General features: G+C 31.8%; 1 protein-coding gene and 1 long non-coding RNA gene across 8 annotated transcripts in view; one reads left to right on the top strand and one right to left on the bottom strand.

Annotated features, from left to right (window-relative positions):
• LOC139516916 (uncharacterized) overlaps positions 1-7,384 on the bottom strand; it is a 116,687-nt gene extending 109,303 nt beyond the window's left edge. For 3 of the 7 annotated variants that reach the window (XR_011663052.1, XR_011663046.1, XR_011663054.1), the window contains exon 1: positions 7,296-7,384. This is a non-coding gene — a long non-coding RNA (uncharacterized lncRNA). The remainder of the gene's footprint in view (positions 1-7,295) is intronic. The other 4 variants (XR_011663056.1, XR_011663055.1, XR_011663053.1 and 1 more) reach the window with 4 other exon arrangements.
• The window catches only part of LOC139514377 (exportin-1-like), a 667,034-nt gene that overhangs the window by 469,393 nt on the left and 173,656 nt on the right, over positions 1-23,985 (top strand). The window lies entirely within an intron of this gene.

Here is a 23,985-nt window from a genome sequence, read left to right as displayed (position 1 = left end):
ATGCCAATTTAAATATTTGTCTGATGTTTATCGTGTGTTTCATTTTCTCTTGTTTACATGTTTTTCAGATGAACCAAGTTAAATTTAAAAACATGAGATGCATATATGGCGAAATATGTTCAGTTAAATCTAGGAGGTTTTTTTTAAATTAAAATATCCTCCAAAAAATACATAGTAATACTTTGCATACTTCATGATGTGATACAATCAAAATAAGATTTGTTGAAACTTTGATAACAAAATAAATTGAAGACAAACATCGTCAAGGAGTTATGAGCTACAGTGCACCTGTTTCCAAATTAAATTCTAATTTATTTTAATAAAATTTTTGGCTCATCTTTTATATATCTGAAGTGTAAACATTTTTATCTGAATACAACTTGATATTCGATTTACGTCGTAAAGCCTCGAGAGCGAAGAAAAAAACGGCAGTGAAAACAAAGAATTTGGCTGGAAAACAACAACAACTGTATTGTCATTTTAGTGTTCATTTGTATAATGTCATCTTTTCAAGTTGGGTTTTGACGAAACTAACTGCAATTTACAGATGTTTAAGCGACATAATAATTACTATGATGGAATACAATAAACTTCAAAAGCTAATGGGTTTTAAGATGGGGAATGTTCTTTTGTCTTTAATGCTGAGTACTATTTGACACAAGACAGATGTTAGGAAGACAGACATATTTCAACCCTGGGAAACAAACTTTTTTGCACATCTCTATCTTTTTGTGGTTGTAGTATGCTGCTATAGAAAGATAATAACTTCATGATGTAAAACAGTCTGAGAAATTGATATTGATATAACGCAACAAAGAAAATCTGCAGCTCGTGTAATTTGCAGTACTAGAAAATATGTAGAATAAATAACAGATTCAAAAATTCTATATGTGTAAAAAAAACTTGAGTAAATATTTCTGAGAAGTATACTGAACATCGAAAAGTACAGAATGTAAAAAGAACACACAAAACCCCAACTCCAGACCACAGCAATCGTGTAAAGGAATTGACCAGAATATCTAAGTGAATAAAATATATTTTCAAGTTTAAAAGTATAATGTAATTCAGACATTTTTTTTTGTAGTCAAAGGTACGTACGAAGAAATATCGAAATATTACCAATTTACTTGACCATGTCCGCATTTCGACAATGAATGTCTCTTCGATAACTTGTCCGCGGCCAAAATTTTTGAAAATCTCAAACCAAGTACAGTGAGTCAGATTAAAGATTTGCTGCGTGCAATTAGGCGCGTGTATATACATACAGCCACATGATGGGTAAAAACAATGTTAAACTAAAAACTTTATTTTTATAATATCTTTTTATATATTTATAGCTTACGGTGCTAGCCCAAAAAACATGCAGATTCGCCGTTTCTAATTATTAATGAGTGTATGTGTAAGAAATATATTTGTATAAAGTAGAAAACAATTGAAAACTTTTTATAATCGAAGAAGAGGTTGCTGCATGAGTCAAAAGTGTTACGAATGAAACCAGTGAATTTCTCTTGTCGAACATGTAAATAATTCTTTACTTTAATACCAGATTTGTGGTTAATATATGTACTTTTCCTAACGGGCAAAATATTTGTAAGAAAGTACAAAGTTTCGTTTATCCTAGATCTAATATTAAAAGATCCAGATCGAGTAAACCAAAAACAGAATCGAAACGGTTAGGGTATTTGACAAAAGGTTTGAATTAGAACGGTCACTCAAAGTGCATTAATTCAAAGTATGGCAATGCAGCTTAAATATATCAAAAGAACAAATATCAAAGACAAAATACTACTTAAAGACAATTAGCAAAGATGGAATCATTTATTCTCGTGTACGATTGACCCTACAGATGAAAATCGAGTGTCCGATAAAGAGGAAGTGTTTAGTATGCAAACAACTGTCAAAGTTTACAAAACAAAATCCTGCAGTCGTTTGATTTTACAATAGATCCATGTAGATTGACATGTTTGGTATGTTTTGGTAAGCTTACGAGAGTCTATAAACAATGACCAGACAATCTACACAAAACAAGAAGTTTTGATGAGTTAAACAGCAGTTATGTGTCAAAGAAACTTAATCTGACATTCTATGAAAACATTCAAAGGATATGTCTGTTTTTAAGTTTGTAGAAAATCAAAACATACTTCCAGATGAGAAAGTAAATATTGACTTCACCTATCATTAAGAACTGACCATTTAGTTTGGCCGTTATATGAAGAATGTGATACGCATATTGCTATACTCTGCATCTGGTGTAGTTAAATTGGTGTCGTTAATGTTATTCATTCTAGGCAGCCGACAAAATAAAACTCGTCTGTATTATTTACCAGTTTTTGCAAGTATCCAGAAGATTATGTCACATTAAAGAAGTTCATTATTCGCACCAATACACTAACTATGTACAACATATAGTATTGTCACATCTGTATAATGAAACATATTAAACCAATCGTAAGAATATACCACTTTAAATTACAGAAATGATGTAAATTTGGGATAAACGATTAATTAGTTACTCATTTAATGTCAAATCTACATGTATCTACAGCTTATTTGCAGTTTATTTAAGTACATAATATATACATACTAATAAAGGTAGGCGTATTAATTTTATCATAGTATAAGGTTTAGTTAAAAATACACAGTATTTTGCATATTCGTTTATTAGGTTCGAAATTTGAATTCTTGTGACATAGATCAAAATGTGTCATCCTCAACAAATCATGACAATGTCCTCGCCCTAGCGCCACAAACAACGTTATAATCATTTCTGAAATCTTTCTTTCTTAAATTATGCCTCCCCCTCAAATCTAGTGTAGAGTTAATAATCTCTTTTTTTTTCTAGTTGAAGTCCGTGGATAAAGCCCATATGCTGTCGTTGACTCGGATCTAGCTGACTCCCTTGAGGTTTTTTGTTTAAAAAACGACAAGATATATAAAGATATACAACTTTCTTTAATATCTGATTCTTATTTGGCCCTTGGGACTGCAACACGTGTCTGTAAAGTTGTAAACTTAGATATAGCTTGACAGGATATGACTGGACACACTTTGTTTACTAACAATACCAGTCTTATCCACACTTCAAGTGACAGTTAACTTCTAATTATAGTAATGGTCCATAATTCTGGCTTAATTATACTGCCATTTAAAATAATGATACCTTGACTGCTTTCTCTTATTGATTAGACAATTAAATGCATCAGAATACGATTCAACCTTTCAAATTACAAATAGATGTCTTCCCGACTGTCACAGCTTTTAATTTTTCACGGGTCGTTAAAAAGAAAACTCAATATTTCTCTTTTTGAAAAAAAAAACAGCGCACAATTAACGGCTGTGAGAATTAATAATCAATGTTACTGAATGGTGTCGACATAAAATGGATGTGCATTTTATGAGTACCAGAAATAATTAACGACCTTAGAAATGTATACATGTGTTTTGTAGATTTTCTTTTATTTTGTTGACGAACCGTAAATTAAGCGTCCCTTGGTCGCTTTCTTTCTGTCAAACTTATATCATCAGCACATTCCCGAAGACAATTATCTGGAAACGAGAAACTTCTGTTTGTTTTAATAAGATTTTTCTTTTCAACAAGATTGGGATTTTATTGTTCTAATTAGCTTTTTAAACTATTAACTTTTGAACGAGCTTCTCTAATGAATAATGACACCAGTCATAAAACAACAGTTAAAACTTTTCAGTTTATGATACGCTAAAGCGATTCAAGATATTGTGCTGTCCGAAAACATACAAAAAGAAAAATCTCAAAAATACAGGGTTATCCTTAAATATGATGAAAAGAAAGAGTGGTATCCTGAAGAACAATATAAAAACTGCCGCTTAATCAAAAATAATTTCACTTCCTTATATCTGGCATATGTCCTTCACCTACCATCACCACTGTTGCAGAATTGATTAAATTCTCATCTGTTGCACGTTGATTAAAACCAAGGTAATTTCTGATAGAATGCAAACCTATACAAATGTCATAAATGTTGTTCTCCCAACACTCAACTGCATCATTCTATTGTGTGCTTAAAAGTCCAGATGGCGTTTTCTTAAAGTCAACAAAGAATGTTGGCCATGTTCGACTTTGTCTGTTTATATCGATCTGAATATTAGTTAGTTGAGTCGTAAAGGAATGTATGTCGAATCTTATGTTGTTTATTTGTTGGTATATCCAGTGCTTAAATAATCGGAATGATTTCTCAGTTTCCCCCGCGTCGATGATACGGTTCGTCACAAAAACAATGTGTTGCAGACCATAAAAATGTCAAAGCATGATGACCATATGCCATCTTATTTATTGATATGCGGTATAAATTATTGGCTTTGGAGGTCGACGTTTTAATTACTTAAGCGTTAAGTATTTTTAATTTATGTCGTATTAACAAACCGAAACAGTAAAAAAACATCTTTATTGTATTGGAGTAAAAATAATTAGGTTATTTGTATACTTGTTAAAGTCTTGTATACAATTTGATGGTATTCCAATCTTTAATCCCTTCGCATACTGACAAAGGACACTATTGTCAAAATGTCATTATGTTTAAAAGTTTTAAATTATCATTTTGGTTCTCACTTTACTATTTTTAGGTGCACAATTCTTTCTTATCTATTACCAAAAAAGAAGTTTGTTTTTTATTACAGTGTATGGTTCTCCTTTAACATTTGTCCGCGATCGGATTAATCCATGTTGCCGTTAAGATGCAAAGGATTTCAACTATATAGTTCATCAGTAACACAGACATACAAACTATATTTATCTTTTATACTTCTTATTTCTTACCTCTTACCATTTTCTAAATACTTGTGGTATTTCATGTATCTCTACAAATTTCTGACATGTTCTAAAAGCGTACATTTTTTTCAGTTTCTTATACCTCAAATTTTATGTTATCTCGACAGAATTCATTAATACTTTTTTTTGTGAAAGCAGTTGTTTACCCTATATCAAGTTTAAAAAGAATGGCTTATGGTCTTATTTCTCGAGGACGGAGTTTCGTGTAAAGCAACTTGAAGTCCATTTACAAGTTCAAGTAGTAAACACGTATTGTTCCTAAGCTCTGATACATACAACATAAATACGACTCAAAAGAAACACAAGGTTTGTTACAGATCGAACCATTGTTTTTTTTTTACATTTTACTTTTCTGATGTTTTGAATACATGTACTCTATTGGTCAATTATACTGATTCCTTTTATAAAACATGCACTTAGGGAGAAACCCCTTTGTTATAAATGGAAACATAACATGGAAAAAAAAATTGTCTTTCTTAGTACAGATCTCTTGAATTAACTTTATAAATGACTTTCTTGATATCAAAGTCTTTTTATAACTTAGCCGTGTAAAGTGATATGAAAACATTATGCTGATAGATCTTTGCAATCATTTCTTATTCACTAGAAAAGTTTTTTGTAGTTACAAAAAATATGAATCTCGTGCCTCTAATGAATTAATACAAAGCATATGTTTTTAACAGCCATTAATTGTTGCAAAAATGGTAGCGGCGCCAGTGCACGAGTTCGGTATCGTCCATTGATTAGTTGGAAACTTCAACACTTTTTTCATTCAATGCAGTAAAAGCAATTACATTTCCGATTAATGGCATGCTGCATGGTAAAGTTAGCGTAGAGTGATAAACAGATTGGTAGTTTTTTTACGTTTGAAAAATGAGTATCGTCAGAAAGTTTTTTTGGGAGGGGGGTCAAAAGGGGGGACACTGGAGTATCAATAGATAATTTATTCTAGCAATAACTTTTACAATTTATGAGGAGCATTTCTATAGAGTAAACTCGTTCACAAACCATAACTTTCAAGTTGGAAAAAACGATAAATTCCTTTTTTTTTCTTCTTTTTTTTTTAATATAATATCATAATTACTAATAAATGATAAACTCTTCGTTCAAAAATATAATTATGTATGCTGCATGTACTTGTATACACATGGTATAAACGTTCGAAATAACTGCATGGTTGGAGGTATCGCAACTGCAGCCAAGTTGAACCAAGAAAGAACTGGAACATGAAACCATATAGACGTATAAAACCGCTCGACACAATGAAAAGCTTTTGCTCGTTCTCTACGCTCACTCGATAAAAAAAGGTTCACATTATCGCTCGCAACTGGTTTTAAACGATATCAATGTTTAGAAAACCTGATAATACATATAGACGTGTCTTTCTAATTATCCCCCTTAGTATTGCGCATGTCCGCACGAGGTCATCGATATCCCAGCTACATCGCAATACATTTTATTATATGTAGGTACATACAAGTAAATGTTTTGTATAATATACTAAATAGAAATTGTTTTGTAGCATAGTCATTCGTGATGATATCGATATCAGTCATGGTTGCAAAAAAGTATGTTATTTACGGCATGTCAAACGGAACAGCATCTCTTTTGAATATCATCTCACGAGCATAGCCCTCGGTACCGCCCCCCCCCTTTTCGGAAAAAAAATGGTTGCTTATATAGGGAATCACTGAAGCGTGACTGGAGCGGGTCCCCTCTTAGGTCAGTCAGTGGGCCCCCACTTATGAAAATTTCTGGATCCGCCACTGATATTAAATTGTTGTTGCGGGTTGATATTGAAAAGACCATATAATATTCTTTGTATATTATACATCTATAAAACATGTAAACTTGGATTCCCATGAAAACATTGTCGATCTTGATAGTCACGCGACTATAACACCAGGTAGTAAAAGCGTTATTGCGTATACTATACAAATATTAATTATTGCTAAAAACACATATCTAGAGTTAGATTTATTAGCAGCAATACATCTATTTGTCTGTAGAATCTATTCTCACCAATCATCCCTATCATAATTAAAATCTGTTTGTTTCCAATTATCCTGAAATCAATATTTACCTTTGATGTATTACCAGTAGGTCCCATCAGTTATGATCTCAGTCTTTCATCAAAGAGAACAGTAGACGAAAAAAGCACCACAATAGGATGAAAAAAAGTCTAATTTGTCCTTAGCAATGGACAGAGGAACATAATTTTACTTTTGTTTGAATCACGGGAATAGGGGTTGTTAACTTAAAATTGTTACACATAATATAAATGTGATAAATATTCTACAAATCATATGAAAATTCGTCAAGCGATACTGAAATAATATACAGTACAACAATATTGCGCATATGATAAATATCATGTTACTGGCATCAACTTACAACGTAGTTAACCCGGAAATCGGATATGTTATTTTTTTCAATTTGTAATATGTTTTCGAAAACTAAAAGTCTTTAAATTTCGTTAACTATAGCTTACCTTTTCTTGCTACTTGTATATACTTCCATACAATAATAGATTACAAATATCTATTTATATTGCTGATGTAAATGGAATCACATGGGAAGTACGCCAGGTGATGCGTTTTAGATGATTTTTTTTTATCATAAAAATATATGACGATTTTCTTCTGAAATCGAGTTGCTTTTTCTTATATATAGGGTCAATTGTATGTTTTATATACGAAGCGTCAATTGGATTTATTTTATAGAAGGGGTAAATGGAATTGTAACAGCTTTAAATGTACTTATTTAGATAGCTGTTTCAATGAGCAGCATTCATTATCTGTCATTGTGAAGTGACTCTTAAGTTTTATAGAACAAGAATAGACCCTATATTTTGTTGTACCCGAATAGACCTTATGTTTTGTTGTACCCGAATAGACCTTATATATTTTCAAATACACAGTTCGGTTAAAATACAATTTTATTATCATCATAACGTTCGTCATTCTTCTTATGGTACGTTTTGACCAGTCACAATTTTGGCCGGTTTTAAGAGACGACCAATAAAGGACAACGAAAGTTATCATTCTGAGGTTCATATGGTGTTGCATAATTATAAAATGATTAGTAAAAGTACAACAAAGATATGACAAAGTTGTTTACGTTATAATAACTGTCATAATTGCTTTTGCGTCTAAACTGTAAAAAGTCGGAAAGGACTCTTTAGATGTTTACATAAAACTTGCACTAGAATCTTTTTTTCTTTCTTCACAGTTCTGCATACAATCATTAAAATGTCTCTCTGTCGTAACCTTGTTCTATTTAGCTTTATCGATTCCGGATAATAAAATATTTGAAATACAATTGTGGCAATTTTTATATAAAGAAAAGTATTTGAAATACAAATGTCTGGGTGTTTAAGCTAATTGTACTTGCAACTAAATAAATGGAATTTTGTTTCTTTGATTAAACTTTGCTGGTTGGAGACACCAAGACCTATTGGTCTGTACTGTAGTCAACCTTAAGATACCGGCGAACTATTTACCGACTTTATCGTGCATGAAACAGCATTTATTGTAATTGTTCAATCACCAAGTGTATTCCAGCAACTCTGAACTAGGTATAATCCAATAAAAGTCAACAGTCAAGAGTAAATACGATCCTTGTCTGCGGGCACACACTGAAAAGGCTATTGTAGAAGTTTTATATTATGTAAATGGTAACTTTAAGTATGAAATTGTAAAGCAGGATTAATCAATATATGAGTCATGGTAAAACATGAAGATATATCTATACATATTAGGTATGCTTAATTAGTACAAAAATAAGGAATCAATCAGCTTGAAGGTTTCAGCAATCTATCAAAAGATATCAAAACAGTTTACTATACAAATTGACTTATTTTCAATTTAAAAAAAATATCTGATTTATCTGTCATGTTTTCAGAATAGGGAATAATTTGCTTAAATTTTGAAATGACCCCCCCCCCCCCGCCCCCCCCCCCCCAAAAAAAAACACCAAAAAGAAAATACAAATAAAAACGGTCTCGCTTCTTCAGCTTGGCAGTCCGAAAAATATGGACAATACTTGTAAATGGTTGATGTAACACGAGCAACATGTAAGGATGTACGTAAAGATCTGTAATGCAGCAACCTGGATTTAACCGAAAGAAAAATCCACAAATTTTAATTCGATATTGTATTAAATATTATTCTGACACAATAATTGCCGGTATAATTAAATGTAATACATAAGATTGACAGAAAGATGAAATAGAGCCCGATGTGATTATGGTTGCCACTTGTTTTAGATGTAAAACAAGCTCGATTTAATTGAATTTTTACAATATAGTATAGCGACCATCTGAATAAACAATGACGTTGACTGAAAAGTTGATTTGATAATTAAAACTGATTTGTACCTGTAATCTGTGATCGAACTGGTAAAATTACCTGCATTATAAATGTTAATTGTTAACAATATGCGATATTATACCGACTGGTTATGTTAAATATCACTAAATTTTTGTTTACTTCAAATTGATTTTATATAGGCTGCATGAACAGCTTTCTGACGGATTTGTAGCTTCATTGTTCGTTGTTGGTTTTTCTGTACTTGATTGTTCATAGTTGGTTTGTCTGTACTAACATATTATGTACTCTTTCTAAATAAAAAAAGCAATTGCAGATGGTTGCTCATTATACTTAAATATGGTAACAATTAATGCACCAACGATATACTGTTTGCTTCAAACTCATGACATGGAACTGGCACATAAAAATGGTACTGGTTAAAATGTTTTTGAGCGCTCATGTGGCAGTATGTAATGTTCAGCACAGCATATATAAGAACAAACTGTAAAGGTGTCAGACCACCAATTACTCCCTCCAATTTAGAACGTATGTAAAAGTAGCCCTACTCTGACACAAAATAGTGCTTTTGATGTCCTTGTTTACTTAAACTAAACAAAAAATTTGCAGAAATGAAACTTTTGGTGAAAGAGAAATATATCTAGATCATTTTGAGCCAAAATTTACTTGTCTATGAGTTTGCATTAAAAATTGAGGATTAATGCGCTCCATAGTATACTAATTTTAGATTTCCAGAAAACCAGGTTTTTGTTTTGGAGTACCAGTTATTTTGTTAGAAGGCTTTAAAGGTACGGTGAAAATTGGCATGTAGAAAGCTGATACATGTACAATTAAGGATATACCGGGTTTCTATGAAGTTAAACTTAAGGTAAAATATTTAGAAAGCTGTGAAAATTGCAAAATTTGGTTGAACAGATAGGGATTTTTAATTGGTGGTCTGACACCTTAACTCTCTGCAATGCACAGGTTCAAATTGTCTAATAGACATTATTTATGTCCTTCATGTGCCATTTGTTCATTGCTGATATATGCATACGAAAAAGTGATTAAGGTAGAATTATTTCACCGTTTTAAAAATTTTCATCGGTTTTGAATTTTGATTTTTGGATACCAATTGATGAGAGTCAAACTGTCTGGTGATGCTCTGATTTCAGTATCTGATTGCACTCTTTCTCGACACCATTTTCACTTGACTTTATCATTCGCACAATATGATGTACTGTAAGTTATAAGTTAGAGCTTATAGAATACGTTATACTATAACTTATCCTTATCTGCGTTGACATTAGCGATCTTGGGTTTCGATGCCGTTGATATTTTCCTGGTTTCTAAGTTTGAACCTCAGTAAGCATAGTTGATGTGTTTAATTAAACTGTAACTAATGGTAGACTTGATTTTGGAATATATTGTCCTTCAAATCATCAATGTTGCCCGAACACTTTTCTTAATAAATTCTGATTTCAGGAATTTCTTTAAAAGAAAACATTTTCATCAATACAGATTTTTAGCTATATATAAGTTTATATAGAAATATGTGTCACAGATGTTTTGGTTTTTATGAATGAATAAGTAAGAATATAATAAGCATTAAAATTTGTTCAGTCATTCTGTCACCATCTTATAGAATGTCAATATTTGAATTGTTAACCTTTGTTTCATATGATCTAATTAGAAAGTAATTTACTAAAAACGTATACATTTAACCAGGAAAATAAGTTATACTAGAGGATATAAAAAAAGTTTTAAATAATGCATGTAGAGCGATCTTTCATGCATGAAACATCAGAGCAAAGTTTTCTGATATATGATTTTTTCCGTTGGTCATCTTCCACTTCTTATTAAAAATATAAAAAGATTAAATGCAAAGATAGTTCTAGCAACTAGCCTTCTTCGGTGATTTTACTTTTTATTGTAATACCAAAATCCTACAGTGAATAGCATTGACATATTGAGAACAAGAAACGGTAAGTACCTTCTTGTGTCATGGTTAGGCCAACTATTCAAGTTATTTGAAAATCTAAGTTCATAATTCTAGGTAAAAGAATATGATCGTTGTAAAATTTAGAATAAATTATATGGTAAAATAATTGCTTCCTTACTGAAGGCAAATAAAATAGTGTGCAATTTATCAGTTTACTTTGATTGCATTTGATTAACGTTAATGATTATATGAAACAACATTAATTGTTTCTTTTGGAATTCTTACAACTACATATATTGATATAAAACTAATTTTGCCTCATGTTTCATATAGCTGATATTTCTTGTATGCATTAAAATTCTTCCGATATCTCTAGTGTATGTAATTTCATTCAAACAAATATGTTTGATAAAAAAAACTACAACATTAATTAACAGACATGCACAGTGAACATTACGTAACGAGTTTCTTTATTCCATGCATGTGTGCTCATTTATTACATATGGAAAGAAGAACTCGTGGGAATCTTCTGCAAAATATTTCTTTGTTTTGAAGATAGATACTTACTCCACGTGATGAGCATTCCATACAACAACAAAGTCATGTGATCTACAAGAAAGTACAACATTCTTCTAATATGTTTTCGTTATGTTGCGAATATACAATTATGTTTAACTGTAGATAAATAATAATAATAAGGATATCTAATGCATGACCCAGCTAATTACTTAGTATCTCGAACATTCTACCAGTTTTCAAACTACTTCTTTCACTGTTGTGTTAGTTGTTAATGTTGACAGCATCGTTAACATCAGAATATTTCTCATTTTTTGGACGATGACACTTTACATCTTCACATATGATATATCGGATGACATATCTATCGGTTTCCAAGGATTGTATCTGGAAATGCAGCGTGCAAACTGCATTTATTTCACATTTGACCTGATTCGTAGCATAAAGTCATCGATACAGTAGAAGATATTGGAATCATCCATACCGAATTGGACCCACAGTGCTTTCCAAATGCATTGGTCTATGAAAATGTAAAAAAAAAAAGAGTATATAAGTTGATTTACAATTACTCAATAATACTCTTCCTATAACAAAAAAATTAATACATAAATCAAGCAATATTGGTTAGAGAAAAAATAAAACATACCTTCCAATACAGTCGTGACCACCGAAATTCAATATTATCACTTTTCAATAATAAAAGAGCGAGCTGTAGTTGAACATATATATTAACATCTAACTTGTGGATTTTTTGCAGGAACAATATTTAACAAAACATGAATGTTACAATAAATTATAAAATTGCGGAACACAAAAAGTCAACAATGGGAGTGATTTATCTCAACGAGCGTGGAAAATCCTTATTGTTCATGACTTTTGGTACTGATGCAAGTCAACAGATATGACAAACGTGTAATTATTAGAACGTTAAACAAAGTACAATTGCAACTGATTCATCAAAATGCTTTTCATATTTGCAAAGGTTTATAAAATAAACAAAAATATCGGTATAGGGTAACAATCGTTCATTGAAAGTTGGATCGCTTGAAATCCATACATAAACTTAATTGTTAATCATTTTTGAGAAATAATAATACAGTTTGCACGCATACTATGTCCTGGCAAAGGACCACGACGTTTTATTTTCATAGAATTACAATTACAGATTAATGCTCGGTAACACAATGTTTATCTTTATATACGATAATACATAACTAGGGTTAAGCAAAGTAAGTCTCTTCTAAAATAATAATTCATGCAAGTGGCCATAAAAAGTATACTATTCCTGTCACATCAGTGGAACCTTTCATGTTCGTGTTACACGTAGTAAATTCAGAACTGTTCAGAAATGATGGAACTGTGACAAAAAAAAAGCGAAACATATCATTGATCACTTGTGACTCATTCATTTCGTAACATGCATTCATGTCATGATGTCGACCATTTATCTTTCGAAAAAATGAAATACACTACAATAATACCCTTTACCTTATCGAGTTGCTTTCCTGTTAGCAGCAATCAATATCTGGAATATCTATCCGACAGGGGTACATTTGAAGCTGCACGTGCTGCTAGAATATTGCAATATAAAGATAAAAAAAATTGAAGTGACCAGTTTTCACGTAAGAATCTTATTAAAACGACCTCACTGTCGACTTATCATCCGGAGAAAATCTGTAGAAAATACTTGACAATGTTAACTACACCTAAAGGGTCAATATGTTGTCTAGTTGACTATTAAAATATACGGATTTTGTCTTGTTCTTTACTGATTTTAAATTATTAAGAGTTAAGAAACGTATCTTCCTCAAGCATACATGCTCTGGTTCTTCGTCCAGAATTGGCTTTACATTTGATCCTTCTTGGTTTTAACGTGAAGTCAAAACATTTCAATTATGAAAAATGGAGAACTAGAAAATGATTGCCATTGAATTAACGTTTTGGAAACGAAATTATTTATTTTAATCATCAGCGCTGATTTTCGGTATATGAAATAGAAAATGACAGAAGAAGTGGTTGAAGTTGACGAAATCGAATTTTTGTAAACTTTGATTTTTTTTAAAACTTTATTATCAATTGTTTTGTTTTTAGAACAATGAGACGGAAGATACCAAAGGGATACTCAAAAAGTCAAATCACAAAATTACTGAACTCGGAGGAAAATTCAATCGGAAAGTCCCTAATCCACATGGCAAAATCAAATGACAAAACACATCAAACGAATTGACAATAACTGTCATATACCTGACTTGGTACAGGCATTTTCAAATGTAGAAAATGGTGGATTGAACCTGATTTTATAGCGCATAACCTCTCACTTCTACAACAGTCTCATCACATCAAACACATATATCGAAGACAAACTTATAACTCCATGACGAATAAAGGCAACAGTAGTATACCGCTGTTCAAACTCATAAATCCATGGACAAAAAACTAAATCTGGGTAACAAACTAAAACTGAGGGAAACACATAAATATAAGAGGAGAACAACGACACAACACTACAATGTAACTAACACACACAGAAACGGACCAAGCATCAGACAAAATCCCACGAGAATAACAAATATAACATCAAAACCAAATACATGAATTTGGGATAGACAAGTACCGTGACACGTCTTATCGCAATGTCAATTTACACTCAAAAATAAGAGAAAACAAACGACGTAACGTTAAATTGTAACACACACAGAAATGAACTATAATATAACAATGGCCATATTCCTGACTTGGTACAGGACATTTTTAAAGGAAAAAATGGTGGGTTGAACCTGGTTTTGTGGCATGCCAAACCTCGCACTATAATGGCAATGTTAAATATAACATATAAATGACAACATAATATTACAGGACTATAATACAAATAAATAGGTAAACGTATTTGACAAAGAAACACATGATTAATGAATAACAAAAAGCATCAGGTTTAAAATTTAATACACCAAAAACGACTAAATAACAGTATACAAATAATTCATAAATGTTGTGCCCAATATGGCTATGTCACACTGTCATACAAGTGAGAGGTTTATCTAGCTATATAACCAGGTTTAATCTGCCATTTGCTATTTAAGAAAATGTCTGTAGAAAGTCAGGAAAATGACAGTTGTTCTCCATTCCTTCGAAGTGTTTGAGCTTTAGATTTTCCATTTGATTAGGGACTATCCGATTGGAATTTTTCTCGGAGTTCAGAACTTTTGTGATTTAATTTTTAGACTAAGATATAGCGACCGAAATCCTATAGAAAACGAACAAAGATATTTTGTGTAAACACTGAAATGCTGACTACTTTGCTGAATGATCATTACCTCTGGAAAATGTAACCCTGCCACACGTTTGAAATATACCCATATTAGAAACCCAGTGAATTAATCTAGTTATATTTGAATTGTATCAATGTATGGACGAGATAAAGATAAGTTGACCGTTAGGGAATATCTGTTTCCCAAATGACTACGAATGCATTCCAATTTTTGAATAAGACTTATCACAGATTTTGTACTTGCATGAGCAACACCACGGATGCCACATATTGAGCAGAATATGTTCGCCACTCTTTTGTAATTATACAGTTATCATTTTATGATATACATTGTTATGTTTTTTCTTTATAAAGGGGATTATTAACCATCTTGTCTAGAATCGATATTGTCGAAATACACGTGTTGCCTCTAAGTTTGTTGGTTTTTTTTAAAATTTTTATTGTTGTGGGTTTCCTATCAAGTGTTTATTGATTCTAATTTATAAATATATTACTAACAGAAATAGTTCAACTCAAGAATCTTTGAACATTGAATGAGAGCTATTGCAGAGGACATTCTTTAAAGTTTAGAAAAAAATCTCGCTGTAGGTTAAAAAAAACCCAGTTATTGAAGAAAAAAATGCCATTTTGAATTAAAGATTGTCCTTTCCTCCCTATCGGAGCTAAACAAAGATATTGTTTATCCCTTTATATACCTCAATAATGTAAGGATTTGGTCAAATTTTATTGTGGTTTCAGGCAGATCCGAAGTGTATGGACAATACAACAAATCTGGCAAGACGGAAATCCAGTCAATATTCTGCAAACAAATTATTTTAAAGCTGTACTTACTAAAAAAAATTCGCATAGCAGAGCGTTTATCTTCTTTTTGGTTAATTCATTTTGTTTTGAGTCTATTTCTTTTTTTTTTAAATATTTCTTTTCGATTATGATCCCTATTTTCCTGAATGTTTCTGATGAACTCATGACTGATAACGTTTTCGTAGGAATATGTGCCAAACCTTGAAGAGTTAAGTTTGGAAGGGAGATAATGCCATTAAAGTGCGAGGTTTGGCATGCCACAAAACCAGGTTCAACCCACCACTTTTATTCCCCTTTAAAAGTGTCCTGTACCAAGTCAGGAAGATGGCCATTGTTATATTATTGTTCGTTTCTGTGTGTGTTGCATTTTAACGTTGAGTCGTTTGTGTTTTCTCTTATTTTTGAGAAATTGAGATATGACGTGGCACGGTACTTGTCTATCCCAAATTCATGTATTTGGTTTTCATGTTATATTTGTTATTCTCGTGGTGTTTTGTCTGATGCTTGGTCCGTTTCTGTGTGTGTTACGTTTCGGTGTTATGTCGTTGTTCTCCTCTTATATTTAATGCGTTTCCCTCGGTTTTAGTTTGTTACCCCGATTTTGTTTTTTGTCCATGGATTTATGAGTTTTGAACAGCGGTATACTACTGTTGCCTTTACTAATCATCAGAATTCCCTCTGTGAAAGAGTAATGTTTATTTCATGCGTATTTGAGTCTACATATATATATAATATATATATATATATATATATATTTATCGTTGTGTCCTACACATACACATTATGATAAGAACAAAATATACGGCTCAACTGATATATATCGGACGATTCATTATTGACGCTCATGGGTGTTTGAATAAGAACATGTCTCCTGTGCTTCTTTAATTGATTAGATGTTATGTAAACTCTTCACTTGTAAAATTACTTACATTTTATTCATAGTAAAAGCAAGACATTGCATAATATTATTGATAAAAATGCTTTACAAAAAAAGAAGTCAAGCATACCGGTCACCGACTTTTCCTCAAGTGCCTGCTAAGTTCCTTGAACACAGACTAATGATTTGGTCCTTGAAAATATTTTTGGAGAGGATTAAATCTTTTTGCTTTGATTTTTTAAACCTCCGGTTATTCTTTGATTTTTTTTCTTAATTTGAAAAAAAGATTTGATTAAAAAGTTGTATTTGTCTATCCATATACAAAATATCCCCTGACAAACAATCATAGAACTATTAAAACAACATGATAGCAAATAATTTGAAAATATTTGCCAATTACGTAATGCTTGCTAAAGTAATTAGAATAATAAAAAAAAGTATTGGCTTTCATGAAATCGCATCCATCATGCAGTACTATTACTTTTCTTGACCATAAAAAAGTAGCATGAATAAAGATAACACTTAAATAGAAATATCATTAAACAACAAATAACAAACGTACTAGGATCTAATAAAACATAGACAGAGGGTGAAAATAAACGGACGCAAAGATTCAGATTCCTAATTTGAAAACAGTACAAATAAAAAGTAAGGTTAAACTAAATCTTAAGAAACAAAAGTCGTCATTTCATCTTGTGATAATCTTGGAAAAAATCTCGAGTATCCTAACACAGACAATAACTAATCACCATTTTTCCTGTTATCATAAGCGACATTAGATATAATATATCAGCTCTAGTAAACAACACAATATAGAAAACAATATTAGTTTAAGACCAGAATAGAAACAAGAGGCTCTCAAGAGCCTGAATCGCTCACCTGAATTTTTTTGGTTTAATCTCTCATCAATGATTATTTGAGCTTTTCAATTTATTTAAATGTTCTTTGAATCGTCCTATTTTCTTCAAAAGCAAAAAAAAATCATTTTCTCCTATGTTCTATTTTAGCCATAGGAGCTATGTTTCTTGACATACAAGGAAATGAAATATAAAATTTATACTAGATACTCTGAAACTCTGAAACTCTGAAACTCATTTAGCCTAAGTTTGGCTGAAATTGATACAGCAGTTTCATAAGAGAAGATTTTTTAAAGTAAGTCAACATGATGAACAAATTGTGAAAAAAGTCTTTAAAGGGCAATAACTCCTAAAGAGGTCAATTGACAATTTTGGTCAAATTGACTTATTTGTAGATCTTACTTTGCTGATCATATTTGCTGTTTACAGTTTATCTTTATCTATAATAATATTCAAGATAATGACCAAAAACTGCAAAATTTCCTTAAAATTACCAATTAAGTGGCAGCAACCCAACAATTGGATGTTTGATTCATCTGAAAATTTCAGGGCTGATAGATATTGACCTAATGAACATTTTTACTCCATTTCAGATTTGCTCTTAATGCTTTCGTTTTTGAGATATAAGCCAAAAACTGCATTTGACCCCTATGTTCTATTTTAAGTAACGGCGGCCATGTTTTTTGACGGATCAAAAATCAAAGCACACACTTTGTGCAGGATAATCTAAGGAACAACCATGCTAAGTTTTAACCAAGTCCATTCAGTAGTTTCAGAGGAGAAGATTTTTTAAAGTTAGCAAATATGATGAACAAATTGTGAAAAATTGTCATTAAAGGACAATAACCCCTTAAGGGGTCAATTGACAATTTTGGTCATATTAACTTATTTGTAGATCTTACTTTGCTGATCTTTTTTGCTGTTTACAGTTTATCTTTATCTATAATAATATTCAAGATAATGACCAAAAACTGCAAAATTTCCTTAAAATTACCAATTAAGTGGCAGCAACCCAACAATTGGATGTTTGATTCATCTGAAATTTTCAGGGCTGATAGATATTGACCTAATGAACATTTTTACTCCATGTCAGATTTGCTCTTAATGCTTTCGTTTTTGAGATATAAGCCAAAAACTGCATTTGACCCCTATGTTCTATTTTAAGTAACGGCGGCCATGTTTTTTGACGGATCAAAAATCAAAGCACACACTTTGTGCAGGATAATCTAAGAAACAACCATGCTAAGTTTTAACCAAATCCATTCAGTAGTTTCAGAGGAGAAGATTTTTTAAAGTTAGCAAATATGATGAACAAATTGTGAAAAATTGTCATTAAAGGACAATAACCCCTTAAGGGGTCAATTGACAATTTTGGTCATATTAACTTATTTGTAGATCTTACTTTGCTGATCTTTTTTGCTGTTTACAGTTTATCTTTATCTATAATAATATTCAAGATAATGACCAAAAACTGCAAATTTTCCTTAAAATTACCAATTAAGTGGCAGCAACCCAACAATGGTTTGTTTGATTCATCTGAAAATTTCAGGGCTGATAGATCTTGACCTAATGAACATTTTTACCCCATGTCAGATTTGCTCTAAATGCTTTCGTTTTTGAGATATAAGCCAAAAACTGCATTTGACCCCTATGTTCTATTTTAAGTAACGGCGGCCATGTTTTTTGACGGATCAAAAATCGAAGCGCACATTTTGTGCAGGATATACTAAGGAACAAACATGTTAAGTTTCATTCAAATCCATTCAGTAGTTTCAGAGGAGAAGATGTTTGAAAAATTGTTAACGACGACGACGACGTCGACGACGACGACGGACGCCAAGTGATGAGAAAAGCTCACATGGCCTTTTAGGCCAGGTGAGCTAAAAAATATATTTACAACAACAAGGACAACACCAACTACGTAATAAAATTGAAAATGGAAATGGGAAATGTGTCAAAGAGACAACAACCCGACCAAAGAGCAGACGAAGATCACAACTACATATCATTCCCCTTTCAAATTTGTGACTTGCTTTTCTATCAATAATAATTATACATGTACCACAATAGTAGTTACAACATACTGTTGCTCAAAACTTTTCTCATGAAGCTTATCTTTTTCAACGATAGGCTGGCTTGATATCAGTATTAGTTTTAAAGTCTAATAAAACTGCTATTTGGTACTTCTGACATTTTGAAGCTACGAAGAATAGCAAAAGCAAAGGTAAGTTTGCAGGAAATGTTGTCTGGGAATACAGATCAATATATATGGAGACTTAATTGATGATTTCGTTAAAATTGGTTTGAAGCGACTGTATTTCTCAGCTTTAAATTACATAATGCTCATCACTTGTTCCCATGACAGAAATAAATTAACGATTATGTAACAAAGGTAAAAGCGTACAATAGATGCAGATGTCTCTACAAATGTTAACAGCAAACCTGGAAGGGCGGCAGACATGATATGACATGACCTGAAGTTACAAGAAAAGCTGAATAGCAAAATACCCCATCTCAATTGCATTTCATGACAAGCGGATTGTAAGAAGATATAAACTTAGCTTTTTTGTTCATCTATTACTTTGATGAATGTAGGAACAGAAATAAATTGGAATCAGATATCTGCAGATTATGTACATTTTTATAATGTCCGATTTATTCAATAGCTACAAACAGAAAGAATCTTTCATTTGAAGTCAAACGCGATCACTACTTAAGCGATGAGCATTTAATAAATTTTATTCATTCGACTTCAGTAAATCATTTTCCGATAAGCTTAATAATCTGGTCTTCAGAAGAGAATGAATACAGACGCCAATACAATAGTAATAGCTTCAGCAATCATATCTCCCTGATTGTAGTATTTGCTTGCAGATTATAGTGTAGAACTTTTTCATAAAGGAAGGAAAACGATCTCGTTTAATGATTATTATAAAATAAAGTATGCTTAAACTGTACTTAATGAAAGTTCGAATTGTCATACAATCGGATATTTAAAGCTGGATTAAGTGTTCATGATATGTTATTTAATTGTACAACTACTTCTGTATAGTTTTAGAAAATCAATTTAAAGTTGCATTGTGGGCAGGCATAACACAGAGTGTAATTAAAAATAATAAATTCTAAATTCAAAGCGATTGCAAAGGGAGTGAGAAATGAATATCATGGTGAAATCATAATGGTAAGAAAATGTTCAGAGACCGACAATAAAATGAAACTATTTGAAGGAAAACAGCACCAGACAAGGTTTTTCATTGATTGGTTGGTATTTAATGTCACTTTCAGCACAATTGGCTATTTCATGGCGGTCATTTTTAATTGGTGGAACAAGCTGGACTGTCCAAAGAGAAGCACAGACCATCAGCTTGAAAATTGATAATCCTTATAAATTAAGATTGGAGTCGAATGTACCTATCACGTGTGTGAAAACATAACCTCAGTGTTGACAGGCTTCTGATACAGAAGTTGAATCATAAAAAAGGCAATAATGGAACGGTAGCATTTTCATGGAAAAACATAACTGTATTTTTTTTAACACTTTAAAACAAGAACAAAACATCAACATCAAAAGTCAATTGAACTACTATCACTATAATCTTAGAAAATAATATGAATTTGCATGATGTTAATCATGTAGAAAAATACAAACCCCGACACAATCAGTGTGATTCTATATGCGTGGGAAGGATAAGCAGATCCTGTGTCAAATGTTGCTCCCGTTGTTACAACCCCCGTGATAAATTTCTGTTCGGCAGGTTACATTCGAGAAAAGATATTTATAGGATTGTGGTAACGTCCATCGGAAAATTTCTGACTTCATCACTGAAACGGAAATTCCATGACTGTAAACCATCTCGTGAAGGCGTATAATCTGTACTATACATGTACTTAAATAATGAATGTTAGTTATCTACATTTTCCATTTTATCATTCATTTATGACAGCTTGAAATTTGAATATGGTATTTTGTCATTTATGTTCGGATAATCCTATTTAGTTTTTTTTAACAAATATTTAGTTTTGTTTTGTTTATATGCCATCAGTCCTTAATTTTCATCGGCAAGGTGTCCAATAATGAACATTTTCAATATTTCTCCCGTTTTTTCATTCTAAGTTATTTCTCAGTGTTAGCAATACTCTTTTTTTTGTTTTTTTGTATTTGTAGATTACTTATAGTGTATGGGGTTACCTAAGATAGATATCAAGTTTGAATTTAAACAAAGAAGTGGAATTCAGTACTGAAAAATGTATGAAGTTACCAAGTTGGCATATTTAGATTATTTACATCTTTTGTTATTGTTATTAAAAGTTTAATGCACGTAAATAACATCAGTTTTGTATGTTACATACAAATTTGAAAATCGTAGAACTACTGTCTTAAACTATTTATTAAAATAAAATAAATCACCAAAAAAAACCCGGCTTATAATTTTATATGCCAGACGCACGTTTCTTAATTTCAGCAAAGAAAATATCAGTAATGCTTTTAAAAAGACCAAAATATACGGCTCAACTAAATATATTGATGCTTATGTGTTTGAATAAGAACATGTCTCCTGTGCTTCTTTAATTGATTAGATGTTATGTAAAAACTTGTAAAATTACTTTCATTTTATTCAAAGTAGAAGGAAGACATTGCATACTATTATTGATAAAAATGCACTACAAAAAAAGAAGTCAAGCATACCGGTCACCGACTTTTCCTCAAGTGCCTACTAAGTTCCTTGAACACAGACTAATAATATGCTTTTTAACTTTTTTGGATTCGAGCGTCACTGATGAGTCTTCTGTAGACGAAACGCGCGTCTGGCGTATATACTAAATTTAGTCCTGGTATCTATGATGAGTTTATCTATGGACCTTGAAAATATTTTGCACTTTTTTGAGAGGATTAAACTTTTTGTTTAATTTGGCTTTGATTTATTAAAACCTGCGGTAATTCATAGTTTTTTTCTTAATTTGAAAAAAAAATAGTCGATTAAAAGGTAATAAATCCCTAATCAAATGGCAAAATAGAAAGCTCAAAAACATCAAACATATTGTCAACAACTGTCACTTTCCTGACTTGGTACATGCATAAAATGTTTGATGAATTTGTATAACCGCTAAAGCATTTTTAAATTCAAAATCCCGACAATGGGTATAAGAGTGCCCGTGAGAGCCGTTGTGTTTTGGTTAGTGCATCGGACTACTAAACACATAGGTTTCTGGTGCGATCCACGCTATACGTGAAGAAAATTTCAGGGACTGAATTTTCGGCTCTCCCTTAACACCATTTGCGAGTATGGTCTTGAGGAAACGACGATAGCTCATCGGAAAGGGACGATAAATGGAACAATTTGTTCCCAAGTTGAGATTTTTAATAATGGAGGTATACCTACCAGTGAAAATTGACATTTATTAAATTAGAATATAATTCGCGTTAATTCATCTAGGGGATGGCGGTGGCCCCTTCACTGGTAGGTATAACTCTATTATTAAAAATCGCAACTTGAGAACAAATTGTTCCATTTTTAATAATATTCATTATACCTACCAGTGAAAATTGACATTTATTAAATTAGAATACTCACTGATTTCAATGCAGTGTTGAATTCATTCAACGGTGGTGGATGAATTTCCTTCTCTTCAAGAAAAATTCCACAAACAAATATCTTTCCAACAGGATAAAATACTACCACAATAACAAAAAACCCACTATTTACATCTATATACAGCTACATGTTATACTGCAAATACAAATAAAATATCATACAAATAAATGAATTTGTATGCTCATATCCTATTCTAAAACTTTAGTGACATCAAAATCTCGCAAATAAAACTTTGCGAATGTTGATTCAACTGCCCAGTCGGCAGAATCTAAAATTGATTTCAAAGAAGCTCCCTTGTACAAAGTCCAACTTGGAGCTATAGCACGTGTGGAGTGTGCATTTACTTTCATATTGTCATTATTATAAGCTATTCTAATAGCCTATACAATCCAACTTGAAATAGTTGCTGTTGATACCGGTTTGTGCGGTTCATTTATTCCCAGAAAAAGCTTAATTCTTTCTGATTCACTCAACTTTCTCCGAAAATTCTTAGTTTTATCCAAATAAACTGAGAGAGCTCTTTTTGGATCTATTAAAGTTTTCTCTGGAAAACTGGGAACAAATAATTTTTCTCCAAAACGTTTTTGTCTATCTTGCTTGGCTAAGCCATGTCTTACAAAAGTAATACCCTTACTCTGAACTCTCATTGACTTGTCATCAATACGGAGACTTTGCAAATCACTACATCTTCTGAATGTAGTTATGACAACTAAAACACTGTTTTTAAAGTTACATGCTTTAAATCAACTTCTTGCATAGGCTCAAATGGTTTCTTCTCAAGAGCCGGTGATAATAATTCTAAGTTCCATTCAGGCAGAATTTTAACCTTTGGAGATCTAGAATTAAAAACACCTTTAATAATTCTAACTATGGTAGGGTGTTGGCCGACAGGAACATTTTGCACTGGAGGTTACACTGCAGATAACATAGATCGATAACCTGCTATTGTCCTATATTGTAAACCAGAATGAAATAAATAAGCCAAAAAATCGGCAATCTGATTTAAATTTGCTGAATAT

The sequence above is a fragment of the Mytilus edulis genome, chromosome 3, assembly GCF_963676685.1.
Source record: "Mytilus edulis chromosome 3, xbMytEdul2.2, whole genome shotgun sequence".
Lineage (NCBI taxonomy): Eukaryota > Metazoa > Mollusca > Bivalvia > Mytilida > Mytilidae > Mytilus > Mytilus edulis.
This window is presented reverse-complemented; position numbering and strand designations above follow the sequence as displayed.